The sequence below is a fragment of the Macaca thibetana genome, chromosome 6 (genome assembly GCF_024542745.1).
Source record: "Macaca thibetana thibetana isolate TM-01 chromosome 6, ASM2454274v1, whole genome shotgun sequence".
NCBI lineage: Eukaryota > Metazoa > Chordata > Mammalia > Primates > Cercopithecidae > Macaca > Macaca thibetana.
The window spans coordinates 144,034,358-144,059,852 of record NC_065583.1 but is presented as its reverse complement, the minus strand read 5'-3'; the positions used below and the strand labels follow the sequence as shown (position 1 = coordinate 144,059,852).

General features: G+C 43.2%; 2 long non-coding RNA genes across 2 annotated transcripts in view; both read right to left on the bottom strand.

Annotated features, from left to right (window-relative positions):
* The window catches only part of LOC126956502 (uncharacterized), a 36,957-nt gene that overhangs the window by 6,006 nt on the left and 5,456 nt on the right, over nucleotides 1–25,495 (bottom strand). Inside the window, exon 2 of the long non-coding RNA XR_007726398.1 lies at nucleotides 2,324–2,387. This is a non-coding gene — a long non-coding RNA (uncharacterized LOC126956502). The remainder of the gene's footprint in view (nucleotides 1–2,323; nucleotides 2,388–25,495) is intronic.
* Nucleotides 5,056–24,993, bottom strand: LOC126956504 (uncharacterized). Its single transcript, XR_007726400.1, has 2 exons — nucleotides 21,589–24,993; nucleotides 5,056–17,386 (listed from the first exon to the last, which is right to left on the bottom strand). It is a non-coding gene; the product is annotated as an uncharacterized LOC126956504 (long non-coding RNA).

The following is a 25,495-nucleotide window of genomic DNA, read 5'->3' as shown; positions in this document are numbered from 1 at the left end:
AATTTCTGGAAAGGAATAATTATAATAAAATCCTACTTAATATTTATTATTTTACATGGTGCTAGACTATGCTTAAGGAAGGATACCCATTAACCTCACTGATATAATGAGTACTGCAATTATATCTGGTTTTACTAATAATGGAAATGAAACACAAGGATTAAACTAACTTCTGAAAGTCAAAGAGATGAGAAATTTGAACCACAGCAGGATCATGCCAGAATCCTAACATTTAAACTACTAGCCTACAACACAGGCCAGGTGTTTGATTTACCATGTCTGATTTCACCTTTGTCCCAGAACTCAATCCCACTCCCATTCCAAACTAGGATCCCCAGACCACAGAGGTATCTGCGACTTCCTTGGACTTCCAGGACACACTGGATAGGAGGCTTAACCTTGTGTGTGGTTTTTTTTGGAGTCGGGGTGGGGGCATTGGGAAAGGGAGGAGGGTTTCAGTAAACACGGGTGGTGATGACAGAACAATCTGAAGATGCTAGGAGAGACCCTAAGCACATTCTAATAGAAAATGTCTTAGGCCTGCCAAAAGAACATTTTTCTCCTACATATATTTTTCTGACATCTTTCTTCCTGTCTGTTGTCCTATCTCCCAACCTTAGAATGAGATCTTAGGGAAGGAGGTCTTGCTAATTAACTGCCCTTTTATTGCTCATCTTTTTGCTTTTGAAAAGTAGGTCAGACAGGGCCGGGGGCCTTGGCTAACGCCTGTAATCCCAGCACTTTGGAAGGCTGAGGTGGGTGGCTCACCTGAGGTCAGGAGTTCGAGACCAGCCTGACCAACATGGATAAATCCTGTGTCTACTAAAAATACAAAATTAGCCAGGCATGGTGGTGCATGCCTGTAATCCCAGCTACTCGGGAGGCTGAGGCAGGAGGATCTCTTGAACTGGGGAGGTGGAGGTTGCAGTGAGCTGAGTTTGCGCCACTGCACTCCAGCCTGGGCAACAAAGAAACACCATTAAAAAAAAGAAAAAAAGAAAGAAAGAAAGAGAGAAAGAAAAAGAAAACCAGGTCAGATAAAATTTGAGCTCTTTAGAGAGAAACACCACAGTTTCCCTCACCCCTAGTACACAAATTGTGACAACTATGAGCCCACCCTGATTAAAGGAAAAGGTATAATTTGACAAACCTGGAGAAACATAGATAGCACTGGTTACTGCATAGAATCAGTAAATATGCTGACTCTAACTTGAAGCACTGTTTTGCACTATAAGTAGAACTAACTCTCTAGAGGTTCAGTTTCTCCAGAGGATGATATGGTACTCTCAGCAATGATAACTTTACTTCTAGGAACGTATGCTGCAGTGCAGTCCTTATGCATTAGTGGTTATGGATTATATGATACAATATAGTCTATAAACTGGATGCTGCTTTTAAAAGAAGACAGTATTTTCCAATAAAGAGGGGGAAATGTCCAAAAACAGTAATAACTGACAAGTTATTTCTCCCTCTATACAATTTCTTTGAAGGAAAGTAATATTCATGTTTGCATTTGCATAAAAACAAAAATATACTCCAAAATATATAAATAGTAGTAACTTATCATTTGGGAGGTTGGGAAAAGGAAGGTATAAGTTCTGATTTCACTTTATGCCTTACTGTCTCATTTCATTTTTAAAGTAATATGTATTATTTTGGTAGTAAAAATGTTTAGGAATAATTTAAAAGTAATAAAAGAATTTTAATGCTAGTCACTTTAAAAAATTACACTAGGTATTGTTTATGGAAAAAATACTAGATGATAGCTACTCTACGAAGAGTTTTATTTATACTATCCCATTTGGTTAGGTGCCATTATTTTGTCCATACCATAGGTAAGGACGTGTAGTTTACATAATTTAAGTAATTAGTCAGCATGAAGGGAGGCTCAGCAAGTCTTTATCTGGGTAATCTGGTTTCCCACTGGGAAACCCCACACCTCTGTGTTATCACCACCTAGCACTGTGCACTCTTTCTCTCTATACTTATTCCATTTCTATCAAACACCATCTAGGTATTAATAAGACCAATTTGTTTGCAAAATAAATTTTGTCTCTTTAAACTTGGCCTAATTATTTACACAAGTGCAGCAGGAATACTGATTTACCACATAGGCTCTCTTTAAGTTGGCTTACCTGGACATTTTCATAAGGAATCTCAAATTAGACTTTTAAAAGTGTCCAGATGCTAGGAAACCAAACCAGGATCTTGCTATCATACTTTGCCTGCAATACCTAGAAATTTGATGAATTCTCCTTTTCTTAAGGTCCTCCAGATATCCTGATGTTCCTGGTCCTGTCAGGAAGTGACATTTCTTACTCACCTGAGAGGAAAGGAACCCTTTAAGCCAGGACAGTTTTTCATGTCTGAGTGTGCTGTTTCTGTTCCTAAAAACCATAAAAGAAATAAAACAGTGATATTACATTCAACAGGGTAACTCTAAATCCTTGTTCTACCAGTGGAAATATAATATCTCTAGGGATTAAGCCTGATCTCCAGAATTTTCCCAAGACTATAGGAAAATAACATCCAGATATTTTAAAAAAGCACCTGCAAGATGAGCTGAGGGTCTCTCAGTATACAGGAAACTGTCACAAGGTGTGCCTTTTTTCTTTTGAAGCAGCAAAAGAAGTTCTCATAATTCCCAAGGCTTTGCGTAAAACATAAGAGATATGGCCCAGCTTTGTAGCTGTTGTCATGCTACCTTACATCCATGTAAATCTGTTAAGGCTAACTCAATATTAGTGTTCTCTCTCTATTGGGTACTCAGGGGCCTTTTTGTTGTCAGGATTGTTTTATTTCTTCCACAGTGGATATATTATTCTCCTTTCTTTCCTTCTAAATGGATTATTCTTAGAAGCAGTCATAGATAGGGCTTCCCAGAAGTTGGTTCCATGTGATCAAGCAAACAGTTGTGTTCAGGGTGGGTTCAGTTCCTAGAACCTAATGTTCATACAAGTAGTAGGGGATTCACTTTTTAAAAAAGATGGTTGGGTGCAGTGGCTCACGCCTGTAATCCCAGCACTTTGGGAGTCCAAGGCAGGTGGATCACTTGAGGTCAGGAGTTCAAAACCAGCCTGACCAACATGGCAAAACTCTGTCTCTACTAAAAATACAAAAATTAGCCGGGCGTGGTGGTGGGCACCTGTAATCCCAGCTACTGGGAGGCCGAGGGACAAGAATCACTCGAATCTGGGAGGTGGAGGTTTCAGTGAGTCAGAATCACGCCACTGCACTCCAGCCTGGGCAACAGAGTGAGACTCCAACTCAAAAAAAAAAAAAAAAAAAAAGAATAAAAAATTCTAGTACAAAATTACAGACCTGTTCGAAGGACTCCTAAAAGCTAAACTTTCTTACCTGCATGGTAAATTTGCCTGTGGCCTTGCATGATATCCCATATGGGCCAGTGAGGTATCAGAGCATTGAATTGCCCCTTACTCCTTTCTGTTCCACTTCCTCTCCTAACTTCCACTTTCTCAAAAAAAAAAAAATTTTTTTTTAAATTAAAAAGTCTCATATAAGTTTTCACTTTAGCTAATGCTGCCTGGGGAAGCCAGACCAAAAAAATATGCTGCTCTGCTTACCTTATATGCTTTGACTTTTTCCTCTGCCGTTTGAATCCCCAATAATTCAATCTGTATTGAAAAGATAATGAGGATGCCTACAAACGTGGAATAATTCAGATTAATATTGACCTTTGAATAGCCTGAATGAGACCTCTTGCCAGAAATTTAAAAGTCCGCCTGAGTGGGGCAGAAAAATACATTAAAAGGCCTTTTTAAGTATCAAGCAGGTATGAATATTTATAAGCCCATTTTGTTTATTACTCTTGTCAGTTTCCCATTTTTGGTCAGCCAATGTCTCTCATGATCACAGATGTTAAAAATTATTAGTGTATTAGCATACTGAATCCAGCAATATATATATTTTAAAAGCACATCATGATATAGTAGGATTTACTCCAGGAACTCACATTTGAAAATCAGTCAATATTATTCACCGCATTAACTGTAAAAATAAATAAAACTGCATGATAGTATCAGTAGATGTAGAAAACCTTTTTAAAAGTTAACCTCTCTTCATTATTAAAACAAAAAATATCTTAACAAATAGAAAATAGAAAAAGTGGATTCCCTTATTTATTTAATAGTATATCTATAAGAGATATACACTTAATATTCCACTTTGAAAGAAATAAAAATGTCTTACCCCAAAATATATTTCTTTGACATATTTTAAGATGGCTGTCAGAGGCAGCAAAAGAAGTAGCCTTGCAATGCCATTGTGTGTGGGAAAAATTTGCATCTGTAGAAAATCTGCCTTGATATATACAGGCCTTCTCTTTTCCAGATGTAGGAAGGATTAATGAGAGCCTGACACATTTAAAGGTCTTAAGGAAACAATTCTCTGAGGGATGCTATCTGTGAGATTTCATGTACATAACAAGACTACCATTGCTAGCAGACCTCATCTTCTCTCCCTCCTATAACCAGTTCTGCCATGATCCACTTCTTTCTGTAACCTCAAGCTGGTATATAAGCTCCTGCACCTCACTGGGGGGTTGGGCAATCATACATTTGGTATGTGTTTTCCCCTGTTAATCTTCTGTTTTTGTGAGTTGATTTTACAACAAACTTTCAGAGTGCTAAGAGAAAGATTTCCCTTGGCCCCTAGAAATTTGATGTTGTAATCAGGAACCCAAAGTTTGGCTCTTTTGGAAGTCCACAGTTAAGGAAAACCAGGAGCTGATCAGCCAGCCTAAGGATAAGAATTTCTTACCAGTCAGATTCCAGGCCCCTCTCTGTGGAATGTGGTCAAGTAGACAGTAAATATCACTCTTTGTTCATTTTTCCTGTCCAAAATCTTGACTGATGGGAGAAAAGGATTTGTGTGACCAGTGCTGGTGTATTGACTCTGGTGTACTTTCTGGTACTTTGTGGTATGAATCATATTGTTTCATCCATTTCCTCCTAGAGTAGTCTTTTCTTTGTCTTTCTCTTTCTGTGTTGTTCTGTCATAAAGAGGTGCACAGGTTGAGGTTTTTCTCTTACCTCATTTTGTTTTGTTTTGTTTGAAATGGAGTATCGCTCTGTTGCCCAGCCTGGTGTGCAGTGGTACGATCTTGGCTCACTGTAACATCTACCTCCTGGGTTTAAGCAACTCTCCCACCTCAGCCTCTCAAGTAGCTGAGATTACAGCTGCGTGCCACCATGCCTGGCTCATTTTTGTATTTTTAGTGGAAACGGGGTTTCACCATGTTGGCCAGGCTGGTCTCGAACTCCTGACCTCAAGTGATCTGCCCACCTTGGCCTCTCAATGTGCTGGGATTACAGGCGTGAGTGTTTTGTCTTGTTTTTTAAGAGACAGCGTCTTACTCTGTCACCCAGGCTGGAATGCAGTGGTGCAATCATAGTTCACTGTAACTTCAAACTCCTGGGCTCAAGTCATCCTCTTGCCTTAGCCTACCCAGTAGCTAAGACTACAGGCACATGCCACCATGCCCAGCTAATCTTTTAAAAATATTTCTGTAGAGATGGGTCTCTCTACCTGCCCAGGCTGCTCATGAACTCCTGGCCTCTCAAAGCACTAGGATTACAGGTGTGAGCCACCATGCTCGGCCTGAAATAATCAATATGCCAGAGGTATATTGATATATTGGCATATTGGGGTGGTGTATTCTGGTCTCTTACAGTCGTATTTTGAGGGAGTGTGTCCAGAATAATCAACTCAGAATTTAGGTTGGTATCTTGAACTGGAGTATTAGGGAGAAGAGACACAGTAAAATCTCACACACACACACCCCCCTATATTAGAAGACGGGCCTTAAATTCACACTAAAAGTTGATTTCACACTGAATGGTAAAATTACATTTATCTATTCAGCCACAGGCAGAGCTATACAAACTCAAACTTCCCTAAGTGAGGCTGTGCATCTATAAAATGGAACTGAGAAGCAAGCCCAGTACAAAGCATGCGCTTACCGCAGTTTTCAGTTGAGAATGAAATCAGATAAAGCACAAAATACAGTTGGCACAGTGTCTCACAAATAATGATTTTTGTGCCATGAACCACTCAATATGTGAGGAGAAGTAAAAGATGAGGCAAGAAGATTTATGATAAATTGCACCTTATAAAAAACCAGAGGAGTGAGGAACATTATTTTGCCACTTGCCCAACCATTTCAATGTATTGAACTACATTGTGAAAAAACAAATATGATCATATAGAACCCAGTAGTTCAAGACCAGACTGGCCAAAATGGCAAAACCCCCTCTCTACTAAAAATACAAAAAAATTGCTGGCCGTTGTGGCTGGTGCCTGTAATCCCAGCTACTTGGGAGGCTGAGGCATCAGAATAGTTTGAACCCAGGAGGCAGAGGTTGCAGTGAGCTGAGATGGTACCACTGCACTCCAGCCCGGGCAACAGAGCCAGATCCTGTCTCTAAATAAATAAATATTAAAAAATCACAACTCCAATCTCCATGCAATTTCTAAGAGGTAAAGGCACTTAAGTTTTAAAATAAAGGAGTGGATACCTGAATTTAATCAATTCTAGGGTTAATATTTTTCTCACTTTAGTGTCTCTGAAACAGGTATGTATTTTTACAGGGGTGGCCTCCTACCATTATGATACTTTAATTTGCAGCATTTTCCCCTGTTAATGGTGTAGGTAATAATGTCTCTGGTGACCCCTTCTTAAAGAGTTCCTAATCCTGGCTTTATTTTTATTTCATTTTATTTTTTGAGACAAAGTCTCACTCTGTCACCCAGGCTGGAGTGCAGTGGTGCCGTCAAGGATCATCTTTCACTGCAGCCTGGACCTCCTGGGCTCAAGAGATCCTCCCACCACAGCCTCCCGGGTAGCTGGGGCTACAGGAATCCGCGACCACATCTGGTTAATTTTTAAAAATTTTTTGTAGTGGCAGGGTCTTGCTATGTGCTTCGGGTGGTCCTGAACCCCTGGGTTAAAGTGATCCTGCCGCCTGGGCCTCCCAAAGTGCTGGGATTACTGGAGTGAACTATGGCTCCCGCTCAGCTTTTCCACTAAAATGCTCTGCTGGCGGGAAATGAGGAGTGCGAAGCAGTGGGTGGGGCTTTTCTTTTACAAAGGCTCTGCCTGGGCTGTTACTTCTGGTGAAGTGCTTGTAACTTTTTAGGTGGAAACGATGCCATTTTTCCTTTATTCTCCCGTCCCTAAGACTAGGAGGCAATTGGAGGATCCTCAAATACCAGGGAGAAACCAGCTAGCAGAAGTAGTATAGTGGGAGGGGAAGACCAAGGCAAATGCCTTAGGAGTGGATGAGAATTGCGACTTCAAATTGGGTCTCCTGACCTGTAAAGGCCCTTTTCTATGCTCCTCTGGACCTGTCCTCTGCCCAGGTTCATCTAGAAAAGGATGGAATTGGTTGCATGGTATCTTCTGGGTGAGGTTGGGAGATGATGCGGGAACGCTCCCGGTAGGGTCTGTAGGTCTCTCGTGAGGATTTCATGGGATGTGTAGATTTTTGGGGAAATGTGAAAGCTTAGAGGAAAGGGACGTTTTTCTTCCGGGCAGAGGCAGTTCCATATTTCCCATGGGAAAGGAATTTTTAGCTGCACTCTGAAAAGTGGGAAACAGAGAATTCAAGCGCTTGAATATTCGCCTGCTTTGCATTTTCCGAAAGAGAGAGAAAACATCAGTGATCCATTCCACAGATCAAGGATATAGGAAAGTGGACAGCAGTTTGAGATGTTCATTGGCCTTGGAGAGGGAGCGGACCTCTGCCATCAATGCCACTTCCTGCGCTGGAGTCTTGCAGTCCATTTTTCTCTCCTACTCTCTTCCATCGACAATCCCCAAATATCAAGGATATCTGACAGTTAATCATCAGAATAAACGAGTGGTTCCCACAGAATTACATCCCGCAGGAGAGGTACGGGACCGAGAGAGTCGGGGGTCAGGCCTGAAGGCGCGGTCAAAAAACGCTAGTCCGAGTTTCCAGTTTGGAAGGGAAGCAGTTGTCCGCCCCTCCTGTAGGATCCTGAGAGCTCTGGACTGGGAGGAGACTCTGGGACCGAGGGGTGGCCTGGGAAATTCCCGCCGCCACGGAGGTTGGAAGGGCTGTTTCCAGCGCAGGAAGCTGTTGGCGATCAGAATGGATTTTACTTTGTTCCTGGAACCAGCCCCATCCGCTTGGTTCTGGGCCCCTAAACCGCCTCCTCTTCTCAGGCACTATGCACTGAGTTGAATGCAGGAACAATACAGACTTCCCACCCAGAACGGAGACTCACGCCTGTGATTCTAGCACTTTGGGAGGCCCTGGCGGGCGGATTGCTTGAGCTCAGGAGTTCGAGAACAGACTAGGCAACAAAACGAGACCCTGTCTCTACGAAAACTACAAAAAATTAGTCGGGTGTGGTGTCGCGCACCTGTGGTCCCAGCTGCTCCACCGGCTGAGGCGGGAGGATAGCTGGAGCCCAAGAAGGCCAGGCCGCACTGAGTCGTGATCACGCCACTGCAGCAGCCTGGGCAACAGAGCACGAGAAAGTAAAGAAAAGGAAAGGAAAGGAAAGGAAAGAAAAGAAAGAAGAAAAAAAGGAAAGAGAAAGAAATGAAAGAAGAAAGAAAGAAAGAGAGAGAGAAAGAAAAATACAAGCCCGAGAAAACAGCCTTGGGAATCTAGAGTGGGTAGAGGCCGCAGGACTTTGGTAGCACGGAAAGCACAGTGGGTCCATCGCTGCACCGCTCCTTTCCCGGTGCCAGCGGTTTCTTTCTTTCGTTCTTTCTTTTTTTTTTTGAGACGGAGCTCACTCTGTCTCCCAGGCTTGAGTGCAGTGGCGCGATCTTGGCTCACTGCAACCTCTGCCTCCTGGATTCAATCCTCCTGGATTCTTCTGCCTCAGCCTCTGGAGTAGCTGGGATTACAGGTGCCTGCCATCACGCCGGCTAATCTTTTGTATTTCAGTGAGATAGGGTTTCACCTTGTTGGCCAGGCTAGTCTCCTGACCTCAAGTGATGCCTCCCACCTCGGCCTCCCAAACTGCAATGATTACAGGCGTTAGCCGCCGCGGTCGGCCGTGGCGCCAGCGGTTTCTCACTGCCATTGCTACTCCTTTGTCGGCGACAGCGGACGCTCTCCAGCGGCGTCAACATTCTTTGCACCAAAAGTTGTTTTTTGCAACAGCACAGGCATTTGCTGGGGGCAAGTGCTTGCAGGGTCCCAGCGCCGCTGGTCCTCTCCCCAACAAGTACGTGAGTGTCCCCCGCCCCACAATCTAATCGGTGTATGGAGCCAGAGGTTTCCCTGCGGCACTCTTTCGCCGGTAGCGTCCAGCGAAGCCGGGGAATCCGCTGGCAGCAAGGTTGGTTTCACTGAGTCCAGAGTTTCTCGGCACCTGCACTGCTCTGCGCTCTGTGCTGGCCCAGGCAGGTCTCAGCACCACTATGTGCGGGGTAAAGGCATTTGTCTGTTGTGGATAGGAGAGCTGTTATGAGAGGACTAAAAGTTTCTAGTAGAGCCCAACTGGCGGTTTCTTGATCGTATAACCACTAGTTCCGCGGAGCTGGATGTACTTCAGTGGCAGTGTATGTTTCTCTGTGGCATCCCCACAGCTTCCGTCCAAACTGCGGTGTTTCGCTGGCACCACTGCCACGTAGGTCAAGTTCTTCAGTGGCTGCGCGGTTCCCTGCACCGAAGTCACCTGCTTCTGATCCGCGCTTTCTCCCGGATGGCCGACCAGTTTTCTGCTGATTGTGCTAGGTATAGTTTCCTGGTCTCCGTGCTCCGCTTTCTCCATCCAAGACCCTCTAGTGCCGGTATCACGGTCGCAGCACCTGGGGTTTCCATGGGCTCTTTTGCCAGTGGCGCGGAGTCGGCGATTTTTCTGTCTCAGCACTTGTCGTACGGAGTTTCTCGGTGGCCGAACCTCTCTTCTCAGAATCGATGGTTTCTTGGTGACAGCGCGAATCTTGTCCTTGACAACCCCGCCGGCTGGCGTCACTCGCAGGCTCCCGGCACCGCCATTTCGCCAGCCGAGGTCTCTTGGTCGCAGCACAGCTCGTTGGTCTGCGCCTCCATTTTCTCAATGGCCGCAGCACCCAGGTTGCTGATCTGAGGGATTCAGAGTCGCAGCTGCCCCAGTTGCGCCGAGCCTGGCGTTACCGGGCGGAGGCGGCGCTGGGCTGGCGGAGCCCACCCCTCCTCGGAGCCGGTGGCAGGGGAGCTACCGGGGCGCCGTCTCTTCCCAGCGCCGCCGCACGGACTCCGGCTCAGTGTCTAGAACCCAGTCCGGTGGCTGCGCCGCTCGGGTTTCTGTGACAGGACCCCACGGTTTCCGGAGTCGTTGGCTTCTAGGTCCTAGCAAGTTTCGATTTCGCGGGGCCTGCGATTTCTATCCCTTGTTCAAGTCGTGCAATAGTCACAATGTGATTTCTCAGCCCAAGCAAATTCCGACTTAAGACAAACACCAGTCTGGCCCTGGCTGCGATTTCTAGGTAGTAGGAAGTTACTGTTTGGTGGTAACGAGGCTGAGTCACCCTATGACTCATATCTCAGCAACTCCGGGTTTCCTGTAGCCTCGGAATTCGAATCCTAACAACCCCGGGTTAGCCCCGCCTCAAGTTTCTTAGTCATTGCAAGTTCTGGTTTCCTACTAGTAAGCTCTGCTTTAGTTGCGTAGGAGACATTTAACTCCTGTAGAAATCTGGGTACCAGCGAATGCGATTTATTATTTTATTTTATTTTTTTTAATTTTATTTTTTTCTGGCTTAGCGATGACCTGTTTAGCAGGGCCTGGGAGCTCTTATACTAAGTTTGGTTTCACAATAGAAGGCCCCGGCTTAGCTAAGCTTGTGTTTTTTAAACTCCTCTGGAAGTCAGGAAATGCAGGCAAACGCGATTTTTAAGTTTTGCCAAGCCCCATTTGACAATAGCGAGTCCCGCCGAACGCTACTTTTTTTTTCTACGATTTTATAGTCTAAGCTAAACAGTTTTAACCGTGACTGTTATTTCTTTATTTAATTTTATAGGAAATTTAGACTTAGTTGTAACATGTACCGATTTAGATAGGATAGAGATATCCTAATCGTAGGATTGCATTACAAACATTTGTAATTTCTTCTTTGTAGGAATGGTTCTCAGTAATTTTCGCTTATTTTTAAATTGTTTTTCTGTGTCTTGCTCTGAGAACGATGTTACTGATGTGCTTGCCTTTCATTTCTATTTGCATTTTAGGCTTCTATTATTTTTACATTGTATTTCTATTTAAATGTTATGTATTTTTTTCCTACTAATTTTAAATGTCTCAGCTTCCTGCTCCTTGACTTGCATGCTCAGGACGCGGGGAGCCGATCTCGGTCTCAGCCTTGCTGCTGCCAGGTCCCAGGTTCTGTCTGGCGACTCCGCTTCTTATGAGGAGCTGTGGGTTTTGCGTCGCACTTTTTTGCCAGTAGCGCCCACTGGGCGTTTTCTCAGTTGGTGCACCAGTCTTAGCGCCCAACAGGACGTTTCACGTTCGCGGGGCCGTAATTCTCTGTACTGTCTCTTTCTGGGTCCTAGCAACGCTAATATCTCGTAGGAACTTCCTGAACCCCTTTTTACGGTGCAGACCGGTGACTGCACCCAGCCGCTGTGCTCTCTAGTAATTCCACAATACCGTTAGTCGGGGCTTTTTCTCTCACAACACATTAAAACGGATGAAAACACATTAAACGACTTAAAACACAATTAGATGCCACAACACGTTTTTCTGTTACAACACATTTAAACACTGTCAGTTCATTTCTCCAGAGAGGACTCCTATCTAAGAGCCCGCAGTTTCTTTCTAGCAGCACCATTTATGGCACCTAAATGGACATTTGTTTGGCAACACCACGGCAATCCGCTGGGTGCCTGCTCTTGCTGAGTCCCAGAGCCGCCAGATTCTTGTTAGCGAGGTCCTTAGTAGTGCTGAGCCCTAGCGGACAGTTTCCTGGTGGCAGCAATGCTCATTTCCCGGACACAGACGGTTCTTGGCCCCTGAAGCGCTCTTTAATCCCTGCATTCTGTAGGGCTACTTCTCTATACGGTTTGCTTAGTGTCTGTTTCATTTCGGTTTCTTTTCTCGGTATGTTTTTCCTTCGGAATTATGGTTTGTTTTGGTTCTATGTACTTTTTAAAATTTTATCGTTTTTCATTTGTTTACTAATTTTCGTGCATTTATTACTATTGAGTTTCATATTTGGCTTGCCTCTGCCCACGAGCTCCGGAGACATAAATACCCAGGCTGATGGTAGTGTTGAAGTGTAATACAGTAAGGTTAAACTTCCTGCAATTGATAACTGTACTGTGCTACTGTGTAAGCTTATGTAAGACAATATCCCTGTTCTTAAGAAATGCACACTAAATATTAAAGTTTACAGGCCATAATTTGCATAATCTTTTTACAATTAAAAAAAAATTTGTTCTGTTCCCCAGGAGAGTGCAGTGGTGTGATCTTGGCTCACTGCAACCTCCGCCTCCTGAGTTCAAGCAATTCTTCCACCTCAGCCTCCCAAGTAGCTGGGATTACAGGTGCATACCACCAAACCCGGCTAATTTTTGTAGTTTAGTAGAGATGGAGTTTTACTATGTTGATTATGCTGGTTTTGAACTCCTGACCTCTGGTGATCCACTCGCCTAGGCCTCCTAAAGTGCTGGGATTACAGGTGTGAGCCATTGTAGTGTCCCCAAATTCTTTAAAGAGAGGAGGAGAGGGAATATGGATAAAAGGTATGCTGCGGCCAGCCGGGTGTGGCGACTTAAGCCTGTAATCCCAGCACTTTGGGAGGCAGAGGAGGGAGGATTGCCTGAAGTTGGGAGTTCGAGACCAGTCTGGCCAGCATGGTGAAACCCCGTCTCTACTAAAAATACAAAAACTAGCCAGGCGTGGTGGCTTATGCATGTAATCACAACTACTCAGGAACCTGAGGCAAGAGAATCACTTGAACCCGGGAGGTGGAGGTTGCAGTGAGCCAAGATTGCATCATTGCACTCCAGTGAGATTCTGTCTAAAAAAAAAAAAAAGAAAGTATGCTGGATTTCTGTGGTTCCTTCTTGCATTTTTTCTTATAAATTTTAAAGTTAAAAATGTAACATAAGGACTGTATATTCATTATCTTCAATTTTCACATCCCAGTGAATCCTGTATAATGAATCTTTCATTCCACAATTTCATTTTCCTGTTACCACAAATGTCAACCTCTCTTTAGCATTTTATATAGCAAATGTATTTCTTCAACTTCCATGACATGTCATTATCCTTTTCTTTTGCTTCAGCAAACACTCAGTCTGTTTGCTCTGGCACATCATCTTTCTTTGTCCAAACTCTGAAATGCCCCAGGGTGAAATATTTTGCTTTGCTAAATATTTTGGAGTAATATTATACTTGCCAGTGGAACCTGTATTATCAACGTTGGTGCATAAAATGAATGCACAAAAAGGGGTAGTTGAGAAGAGTTTTAATAAAGTAACTGACTTCTTACAATGAGCATTTGTGGACAGGTTAAAGGAAACAAACAAAAGGTAGGGAGCACTCCAGACCTTGCACCAGAAGAAAGCGTTACCATTCTTAACTAAGTAGGAGCAATAGAATGAGTGGTGTTAGAGAAAGCAAGCAAGTTCTGGAAGGGCCACTCCACATTTTTTTTGGCCTTTTTTTCCCTCTGTCACCCAGGCTGGAGTGCAGTGGTACAACTATTGCTTATTGCAGCCTCTGCCATCCCAGCTCATGCAATCTTCCTTCCTCAGCCTCCCAAGTGGCTGTGGCTACAGGTACATGTCACCACACCTGGCTTATTTATTTATTTTTATTTATTTTTTATGAGATGGAGTTTTGCTCTTGTCGCCCAGGCTGGAGTGCAATGGCACAATCTTGGCTCACTGCAACCTCTGCCTCCTGGGTTCAAGTGATTCTTCTGCTTCAGTCTCCCGAGTAGCTGGGATTACAGGTGCCTAGCACCACGCCCGGCTACTTTTTGTATTTTTTAGTAGAGATGGGGTTTCATCACGTTGGCCAGGCTGGTCTCGAACTCCTGACCTCAGGTGATCCACCCGTCTCGGCCTTTCAAAGTGTTGGGATTACAGGTGTGAGCCACAGTGCCCAGCCTAATTTTTTTATTCTTCGTGGAGACAGGATCTATTACCGAAGTTGGTTTTGGTGCCTCAACTCAATCAGAAGCTTGGGGGCAAAAGTAGCTCTCCAGTGAGGTCCATAACAGTTACTTCTTGCAGCATAGAGCTGGTTGAAGACTGGGAAGCAGCTCTAGAGAGGCAAACTGATGTTAGCTAGCAGTGTCTTTATATTGATCAATGTATTCACGAAAATAACTTTTTTTTTTTTTTTTTTTTTTTGGAGAAGAGTCCTTGCTCTGTCACCCAGGTTGGTATGCAGTGGCCTGATCTCGGCTCACTGCAACCTCTACCTCCCGGGTTCAAGTGATTCTTGTGATTCAGCCTCCTGAGTAGCTGGGATTAGAGGTGTGCACCACCACGCCTGGCTAATTTTTTGTATTTTTAGTAGAGATAGGGTTTTGCTATGTTGGCCAGGCTAGTCTTGAATTCCGGGCCTCAAGTGATTCACTCACCTTGGCCACCCAAAGTGCTGGGATTACAGGAGTAAGCCACCCCACCTGGCCCACAATGGTAACTTTTAAAAATGATTTTTAAAAAACTCTATACTCAAATTCAACAAATTAGATAAAATGGATCAATCATGCAAGATCCACAGTCATCATTAATAATATTGATTTTATGGTTAAAAAATCTTCCAAAAAACAAACCTAGAGTTTCTTACAATTTCAGTGACTAATTTTTACCAAATATTTAAAGATTAAACAAGTTGAATTCTACATGATTCATTCTAGTAAATAAAAGAATATGGAATACTTCCCAATTTATTTTATGAGATCCACACTTTCCTGGCACACACAGCACACTAAGAGAAAACTACCGACCAATATTGCACCTAAGCATAGATGCAGAAATCCTCACCAAAACATAACAAATAGCAGTCAGAAATACATGTTAAAGAACAATACCATGCCTTGGGTCCGGCACGCTGGCTCACGCCTGTAGTCCCAGCACTTTGGGAGGATGAGGGGGGCAGATCATGAGGTCAGGAGATCGAGACCATCCTGGCTAACACAGTGAAACCTGGTCTCCACTAAAAAAAAAAAAAAAAAAAAAAAAAAAAATACAAAAAATTAGCCAGGCATGGTGGCGGGCATCTGTAGTCCCAGCTACTTGGGAGGCTGAGGCAGGAGAATGGCGTGAACCCAGAAGGCGGAGCTTGCAGTGAGCCGAGACTGTGCCACTGCACTCCAGCCTGGGTGACAGAGCGAGACTCCATCTCAAAAAAAAGAAAAAAAAAGAACAATACTTGCCCAAGTAAGATTATTCCAAATGGTGGGCTGGTTTAATGCTCCAAAGTCAAACAATATAATTCACCTTGTTGATAGCCTAGATGAGAAACACCGTATAATCCTATCAAATGATGCAAAAAAGCACTTAAAATCTATACCATTTATGATTTAAAATTTAAAAACCAACTCTCAACATAGTGGGAATAGAGGGAATTTCCTCAACCAAAAAAAAAAAAAAAAAAAAAAAAAATCTACAGAAACCTATAGCAAACATTGTATGTAATAATGACAGACTCATTCCCATGGAATCAGGAACAAGGCACAAATATCCACTCTCACCATTTCTATTCAGCAATGTACTGGAATTGTTTGCCAGTGCAATAAGGTGAGAAAATGTGTTAAAAAGCATAAAAATTGGAAGTGAAACAATGAAACTATCCATACTTGCAGAATTTGAGTCTCTGTAGAAAATCTTAAGGAGTCTAAAAGAAAAGTTCCAGCACTCATGAGTTTAGCAAGTTCTCAAGATATAACAGTGTAAACCTTCAGAGGGAAAAAGTTCTAGGGCCTTGGAACAAGAGAATTTCCTGCACTAATTTCTCAGGCCTGCTGCTTTTTAACCCATTTCCTGTAGGCCCAGCCTGTGAGTCACCTACCATGCACAACCCCTGGCTGATCCTTCCTTCCAGTCTCTGGATAAGACACACTACCTCTGTCCTGCAATCGGCAAACCTAGGCGACCCAGAGTCCCATGCCAGTCCTGGCACCAGCAACCAGCCACCCCGCCCCTATGCCCCATCCTTACCAAACACCATCAGCAGGAACCCAGGTAACAGGAATTTCACAATTGTGTACTATTTATTTTATTTTATTTTATTTATATTTTTGAGACAGAGTTTTGCTTTTGTTGCCCAGGCTGGAGTGCAATGACACCATCTCGGCTCACTACAACCTCTGCCTCCAGGTTCAAGCGATTCTGCTGCCTCAGCCTACCCAGTAGCCGGGATTACAGGCATGCGTCACCACGCCCGGTTTATTTTGTATTTTTAGCAGAGACGGGGTTTCACCATGTTGGTCAGGCTGTTCTCAGACTTCTGACCTCAAGTGATCCACCAGACTGGGCCTCCCAAATTGCTGGGATTACAGGCGTGAGCCAACGCGCTCGGCCACATTTGTGTACAATTTTATTGAGTAGGGGAAAGAAAAAGGCACAAACTGATCTGAAGGCAAAACTTCTTCCATCGTTTGAGAGAACTCAGGTGTTACTGTAACATCTTCTGTTACAAGACGATCGTCAATGGAAGGATCTCAGCAAAAATCTCAGGGCTCAGGACTCCGAAGGCGGCGGTGGACACATTCTTAGGGCGTTTGCCCTCAAGTGCACGCAATCTGCAGCCAGCAGTCTTGGAACTTCGGTTGGTGGCTTCGGTTAACAGTAGTAGGCTGACACTCTGAAAGGTCTCCTCGGACGGACGTCTCCGGCTCCAGTCGTCTATCCACCAAGCAAGGGGCGAGTTGAGAGGGGTGCTGCGGCGACAGGCGTCCGTTAGGACCCTCTGCAGCCTTCCGCTCTCCAGAGGGCGCCCGCGGCTCCTCCTAGTTGCAGGCGACTGATTCAGAGCGGGCGACTTTGTGCCCCTCCTCAAAGTGCTCTGCGGTTTGGGAAAGAGACCTTTTCGCCGGCAGTTTCAGCAAAGAAGCACTCAAGGAGCGGAAAGTAGGTCGCAGTGGAACCTAGGAGGCCGTCCCAAGAGAGCTCGCAGTGGTAAGGACAGGAAGGGAGCATCCAGGACACCGAATTTACTGAGCTCAGGACTGGAGGCATCTGACCCCGCCGCCTCCTTTGTGGAATCCCAGGCCTGCCAAACTCTGAGGGGAGACAGCAACTCCATCGCCTCAACTCCATCGCGTCCTTCTTTCACCAGTTGACACCGGGCATCTGCAAGTCAACATCTTTTGCGTTTTTATACTCTTCTGGTCTCATGAGCGTCCAAATTAGATTGCAGGGAGGTGGGTGGGAACCTTAATCTTAGGAGCAAATTACATCAAAAGATGGAATTAATGAGATTTACATAAGGTCCTATCATCTGAGATGAAGTTATCTAGATAAAAACTTTAAGAATTGAAAAGAAAAAGTACTAATTTCTTGTGCAAGGAAAGCTGTTTTGGGGGACCCTGGTTAGAAAGTTCATTATTGCCTCCAAATGTATTGCTAGTACTGGAGCAGACTGGATCCCTTTCTGCCCCAGAGCAATGCTTGTCAGATGCATAAAGATCCGCATGTGACTGAGGAGGAGGCCAGGGTAGTTGCCCATTTTTTAAATCAAAAGATCATTTTTGTGGTATTTCATTATATTATTCTGTGATATGTTGACCCTTTTTACATTTTAATTTTAGATTCAGGGGGACATGTGTAGGTTTGCAACAAAAATTTATTGTGTGATGCTGAGGCTTCTATTGACCCCATCACCCAGAGAGAGAGCATAGTCCCCAGTAGGAAGTTTTTCAGCCTCTGCCTCCTTATGTCCCTCCTTCCCTCCTTTTGGAGTCCCCAGTTGTCTATTGTTCTCATCTTTATGTCCCTGTACACTAGGTTTAGCTTGCACTTATAAGTGAGAGGAACATGCAATATTTGCTTCTGCATTAATTTGCTGAGGATAATTGTATCCTTACAGAATAGTTTGAAGTTGAAGTTGGGTAATGTGATGCCTCGGCTTTGTTTTTTTTTTTTTTTTTTTGACCAGGTTTTTCTCTGTAGATCAGGTGGGAATGCAGTGGCATGCACTTGACAGCCTCAACCTGCAGGCTCCCCTCTCAGCCTCCAGAGTAGCTCCAAAGTAGCTGGGAAAACGAGTGTGTGCCCCCATGCCTGGCTAATTTCTTTTTGTAGTTTTTCTAAAGATGGGGTTTCTCCATGTTGGCCAGGCTGGTCATTGGCCAGTTTTTTTTTTTTTTCTTTTTTTTTTTTTTTTGAGATGGAATCTCGCTCTGTCGCCCAGGCTGAAGTTCAGTGGCATGATCTCCGCTCACTGCAACCTAGACCTCCCGGGTTCAAGTGATTCTCCTGCCTCAGCCTCCTGAGTAGCTGGGATTACAGGCACGTGCCACCACACATGGCTAATTTTTTTGTATTTTTTTAGTAGAGACAGAGTTTCTTTGTGTTAGCCAGGATGGTCTTAGTCTCCTGACCTCATTATCTGCCTGCCTTGGCCTCCAAAAGTGCTGGGATTACAGGTGTGAGCCATCGTGCCTGGACCCAATTTTTAATGTGGTCTTTCACTCTCCCAGTTTTGTCATCTACTGTTGAATTGCTAAATTTAAAGTATTGCAGAATTTGGGTGTATGTGTGCAATAACATACAAGGGAGCAGACAAAGCACACAATGGCCTGGGCTCAGGGTTGGTAGCCTCTGGAGTCCTAGCACCTGGTCTGTTGAATTCCAGGCCTGATGCACCCCAGCAGGTAAGTGCTGCTTCATTGCATCCATCTTACAACCAGTGACAGAATATCTGGAACTCAGAAATCACCAGTATTTGTGTTTTTATACTCTCTGCTCCTTTGGGTGGCTCTAGCCAGATAACAAGAAACTGGGTATGACTTTAGTCTTAGGAGCAAATTTCTTCAGAAAATGGAATTAATGATATTAACATAAAATCCTGTCATCTCGGATGAAATTTTCTAGATTAGTGACAGATTGGTTTAGCAGATGAAAGGAAAAAGTGGCCGTGCGGATGCCTATAATCCCAGCACTTTGGGAGGTGGAAGCAAGTGGATCACCTGAGGTTAGGAGTTTGAGACCAGCCTGGCCAACAAAGTGAAACCTCGTCTCTACTAAAAATACAAAATTAGCCGGGTGTGGTGGCTAAACCTGGTCAAAAAAACAAACAAACAAACAAACAAAAAACAAAGCCAGGCATCACATTACCCAATTTCAACTTCAATGCCTGTAATCCCAGCTACTCGGGAGCCTGAGGCAGGAGAATTGCTTGAACCTGGGAGGCACAGGTTGCCGTGAGCCGAGGTCGCACCATTGCACTCCAGCCTGGGCAACAAGAGGGAAACTCTGTCTCAAAAATAAAGGAAAAAGTACAACTATGTCTGTGGAGGAAAAGCTGTTTTTATGGTGCCTGGCTTTCTTATGGAAAGTTCATTATTGCCAACATCACATTGCTTGTCTTAAAAGAGCAGAGACTTAAACCTCGTCTACCAGCAGAGAAAAGCTTGGGGGGAATGTGCAAGGGATGATTTGGGATGTTATTGAGGAGCAGGGTAAGGATAGTTGCCCAATTGTTAGTGTGGTCTTTCACTCTCCCAGTTCTACTTAATTGCTATATTAAGAAGATTTCAGTCAGGTGCAGTGGCTCACACCTGTAATCTCAACACTTTGTGAGCCAACACAGGCAGATCGCTTGGGAGACCAGCCTGGACAACATGGTGAAAGCCTGTCTCCACAAAAAATGCAAAAATTAGCCAGGTGTGGTGGCCTGTGCCTGTAGTCCCAGCTATTCAAAAGACTGAGGCAGGAGAATTACCTGAGCCTGGAAAGTTGAGGCTGCAATGAGCCGAGATTGAGCCACTGCACTCCAGCCTGAGCAATGGAGTGAGACCCTGTCTCAAAAAAAAAAAAAAAAAAAAAAAAAAAAAGATTTCAACACTTCTATGTACAATAGCAAGAAGCTAAAGACTCAGGCCCCAGTGGCTAAGTTACAGAGGGGTTATATGCCTTTCTAGATCAGTGACCCTCAGCACGTTATCTAACCCTGTAGCCTTTATTAACCACCTCTGCAATGGAAGCCAAATGTGCTCTCATTTTACAAAGTAAATACCAGGAATACTTTTCATAACAAAAGTTAACATTTATACAGTATCTGGTTGAAAGCAATTTGCTCAGTTTTTAACAATATTATCGTTGTGGATATTATGGAATGAAAGATAACCTTAATCAGAACAAACGTAAAATGGATCATTCTTTGTTATATTCTTTCTGTGGATTATTTTTTTCCTTCTCATATCTATTGTGAAATCGGAATTTCTTTGAGTCAAACATGCTATTTACAAAGCATCAATGGATATGATTATAGAATTATTTAATCAAATATTGTTGTTTACTATTATAAAATCTGATTGATCCCAACATTTAGCAAGCATGTTTTGATACCCTACCATGTTCCAGGTGCTGTAAAGGGAGCCACAAGTACAAAGATGAGAGACTAGCTGCAGCTTTCACAACTCTAACTGATGAGTGAGTAAAAACGCTGTCAAGAGACCATTCAGAACACAGCTAACTCAGTGTTTATTGCAGGAGCTGATTTGAAGACCAGAAAGACAAGGTCTGAATGTGAATGTGATGCTTCCCTTCAAAGCCATGTTTCTTTTTACTTGAAGTGAGGAAAATATACAAAACTATAGAAAACTAAAGGAAAAAATAATGAAATGGAGTAAGAATGACAGAATAGATAGAGAAGGCAGAAGATTGAAAGATCCTGTTAGGTGAAAAGTTTATGGACTCTAGGTGTCTGGAGAATGGATCCTGAGAGCAGGAGCAACCCCTACCTGCCAGTAATTACTGGAAAAGCACCAGTGGTGATCCCAGAAAACTAGCTTTATCATTTCTTCAAGCATATAGCTGGGACATATCTCTCTAGGAGTGAACAGTGAGTGGAAACTTGCATTGTAGAGAGTTGGCAGTGCTCTGGATGGGTATAACACACATAGGAGTGACAATTCCCAAGAGGGATCCATGTTACCCAGTCAAAGACCTGCTGTCCAGCCTTTAATGCAGACACACCTCTCCCTCCAAACTGTGCAAAAGAATGTATAGTTCTTTTCAACTACCCTAGACAAAAACTTCTAAGGCTGGTGATGCTTTATTAAGGAATCTTGATTTACACATACTGGAATTATACTATTATACTGAAATCTAAGTTCTCGTGGCCTTCAGTAACTGTGAAAGAGACCTTTAATTTACTAACACATTTCCCATATGGCCTGAGAATACTTGCTGGCAGTGCTTGTGGCTTTATTTTTTACTCTGAGGTAAGTCAGAAGTTATAGTCTTAATGTTACCCTGAAACGCTTTTCAGAGAATTACATCAAAATAGGACTGACGCAGTTGGGACAGCTTGGTTGAACAGAAAGCCAAAAACAGATACCAAAAAAGAAATCCGCCTAGGCACAGTGGCACACACCTATAATCCCAGCACTTTGGGAGGCTGAGGCAGATGGATTACCTGAGCTCAGGAGTTTGAGACCAACCTAGCCAATGTGGTGAAACTCCATCTCGAATAAAAATGCCAAAATTAGCTGGGCGTGGTGGTGTGCACCTGTAATCCCAGTTTCTCGGAGGCTGAGGCAGGAGAATTGCTTGAACTCAGGAGTCGGAGGTTGCAGTGAGCCAAGATGGCACCATTGCACTCCAGCATGGGTGACAAGAGCGAAAATCCCCTAAAAAAAAAAAAGGAAAGAAAAAGAAAAAGAAGGAATCCATGAATAGTCTCAGGGCAAATGCTGTACCTGAATGTGCCACCTGCCAGTATTCTCAGGGCAAAGGATAAATGGGTTAAATAATTGCCTACAGTATTTTGCTTTTACACTTTATTTTCTGTTATATCCTGGAAGATTAGTGTGTCATAACCTGGAAGATAAAGAGGTCAGCTTATATAGGGGTCAACTAATCTGATATGCGTAAGGAGAAAATGTAGAACACATCATCAAGCATAATCAGTTACAGTTTCCTTAAAAATGCCTTGGCTATATCTTTGGCCAACCTCCTAAGTTATAGAGTCAATATCACATATGTGGGCACTGTGTCCTCAGTAATTAAACAATTCAATCAAAACTAAATCAAAACTTCTATCTTTATCTAATCAGGTATTATGTTTGCCTAGAGGCCAGCAGGCCATCTTGGCCAGAAGACTAGAAGATTGTTTTAGTCTAGATACCTCCCACTTGGGTCACTGAAAGTGACTTTTTTTTTTTTTTTAAGTCTCTGTTCATGGCTGTAATACTTTTTTTTTTGTATTTCGAAGCAAGGTCTCACTCTATAGCTTAGACTACAATGCAGGGGTACCATCATAGCTCACTTCAGCCTCGAACTCCTGGGGTTCAGGGAATCCTCTTGCTTCAGCCTCCTGAGTGGCTAGGACTACAGGCAGAAACCACCACACTCAGCTAATTAAAAGCTTTTTTTTTTTGTTTTTGGTGTCTCACAGAGATGGTGTTTCACTATCTTGCCTGGGCTGGTTTTGGGATTCTCGCCTCAAGTGATCCTCCTGACTTAGCCTTCCAAAGTGCTGGGATTACAGATGTCAGCCACCATGTCCAGCCCGTAATAAAGCTGTTCTAGTCTTAGAATATTGTCTCATGATGGTAACTCCACCTTCAATTTTTTTTTTTTGAAACAGGGTCTTGCTGTGTTTCCCAAGCCTGAGTGCAGTGGCCCAATCTCAGCTCACTGAAACCTCTGCCTCCTAGGTTTAATTGATTCTCTCACCTTAGCCTCCCAAGTAGCTGGGATTACAGGGGTGTGCCATCACTTAGGACTAAGTTTTTTTGTGTTTTTAGTAGAGATGGGATTTCACCATGTTGGTTATTGCAGGATCTGGCCAGCAGCCCACAATGCAACGGGGCTCTTTCTTTGTTCCCAGGTGGATCGGCAGATGGAGAAATAATAGAAACACACAAAATAGTGAAAGCTGGGTCCAGGGGGGTCACCACCTTCTGGCCCTGTGATGCTGCCAATGCACTGGGTATACCAGCATTTGTTATTAAGTTTAGTGAGGGTGGGGGTAGGTTATGAGGGATTTAGGGTCATTTGATTATGAGGTGAGATGGTCACATGGGGATGGAGTAATTATTTAACATAACATCTGTATGCAGAAGTACAGTATACAGAGATAAGAATTTACAATATAGTGTGTGCATCAGCAATTTCTAATAGAGCCTTAAAACAGAAACACAGTCTTTCCATAACCTATGATTAGCAAGATATTAATCAGCAGTAACAGTTGCAGCAAAAGCTGGTTACAAACAATCAATAGAAACAGGATGTGAAGCTAGACAACCTGTTAGACCAGAAATTCTCAGAAGGGCCTATGCTTTAACCCTAAAGAGGCCTAGAAGAGCCGTGGCAAGATGAGGGCGTTTATAGCCCCGTCTTATCCATATGAACAGGTGCCCCTCATGCGTCCCTTTATAGGCTCTCCACAAGGGTCGCATTCCATTCCCAGAGTTATGCACATCTGCTTTTCTAGGATAGGAATCTTGGTGATGTGAAACCTCCGTGACTGCATAGGCTCTCTGCAGGGGGTAGCATATCACGTGCTGTTGGCTCATTCTGGCAGTCCAACCTGGCATTGTCTTTACACAATCCTGCATGCAATTTTGTATTTATAATAATCAGGAGCACTTCATCTTTTATTCCATAGCGATAGTTTCAGGGGGGTCTCCCTACAGTTGGCAAGGCTGGCCTCAAGTGATCCTACCGCATCTGCCTCCTAACGTGTTAAGATGACAGGTGTGAGTCACTGTGTCTGGCTCAGATTTTTTTTTTCTTTGTTCATTGCATTATTCATGTCAAAGTGGAAGTATCTCTGATAATTCTATCCTTACTACGCTACCTAATATAGCATCCTCCTAGTTATCTTTCCAACTAACTTGCATTAAGTCTCTTAATAGCGTTTATCATATAAACACTGTTTATTTATTTATTTATTTGTTGTCATGTTTACTGTTGTTTTTTCAACCCATGAAGTTGTCAGACACTTTATGGTCAAGTCCATGTCTGCTTGTTGATCACTTATCTCTGGCACCTTGATCACTGCGCAGCACAATATAGATGCTTAGTATTTGTTAATGAAGGGACAATAAATGTATTAAAAGGTTGGGTGTGGTGGCTGATGCCTGTAATCCCAGCACTTTGGGAAGCTGAAGTGGGAGGACTGCTTGAGCCCAGGAGTTTGAGACCAGCCTGGGTAAGATAGGGAGACTCCATCTCTACAAAAAATTTAAAGATTAGCTGTGTGTTTGGTGTGTGCCTGTAGTCTCAGCTACTTCGGAGGCTTAGGTGGGAGAATTGTTTGGACCTAGGAGATTGAGGGTTTAAACCACCCTAAAAAATGATCAAAGTAAAACAACGGTTGTGGATGACAAAAGTATTAGAACAGCCATGGTTAAAGACAACATTGACAAGGAAATTTGATTATACCTATGACATACAACAATTTAATATAATAATCATAATTAGTTCCGATAACATATACTAAAACATTTCAGAATCACAGGAATCTCATATAATTTGGGAACACATATTAATAATGCATTTATATAAATACAATCCATGGAAGGTTTAACATCATTTCATATTTGATAAAGTTTCTTGTGTGATTTTATTATACCAAGTAAGCCAAATATGTCTCTTTGGGTTTTAGGGGATATAATGTCAAAAAAATTAATGAGGTCAAAAAGGCTCAATTTGGAATTGGATTTTGGAAAGTTTGTCAAATATCAAAGACTTAAAATACTTGGTATCACAAAATGGGATCACAGGTCATTGTAAAATAAGTCACTCATTTATTCAAAGTGGTAACTAAAGGATTTCAAAAACAAAAAGGCAAAAAACTTTTACTCTTTGAGACTTACTTTCCCAAACAACAAGACCTAATGAAGACAGCATGAAGCCAATTAAATCTGTTTCTCAAGTCTTACAAATTGTTGTATTTTAATCATCTTGACCACAAGATATAATTTTTATAAACCTTTTCATAACCTTTCATAATGTTTAAAAAAATAATAGGTTAACACTCCAAGAAAACACTTTTAATCTGACACAGGGGCCCACATGCTGAGCTTGCATCAGTGTTCCTTTGATATTTATTTATAGGCTGGCCACAGTGGCTCACGCCTGTAATCTCAGCACTTTGAGAGGCCTAGGTGGGTGGCTTCCTTGAGTTCAGGAGTTTGAGACTAGCCTTGGCAATGTGGTGAAACCCTGTCTCTACAAAAAATACAAAAATTAGCCAGGCGTGGTGGTACACACCTGTTGTCCCAGCTACTCAGGAGGTTGAGGTGGCAGGATCGCTTAAGCCTGGGAAGTGCGGGTTGCAGTGAGCCAGGATCACCCCACTGCACTCCAGCCTG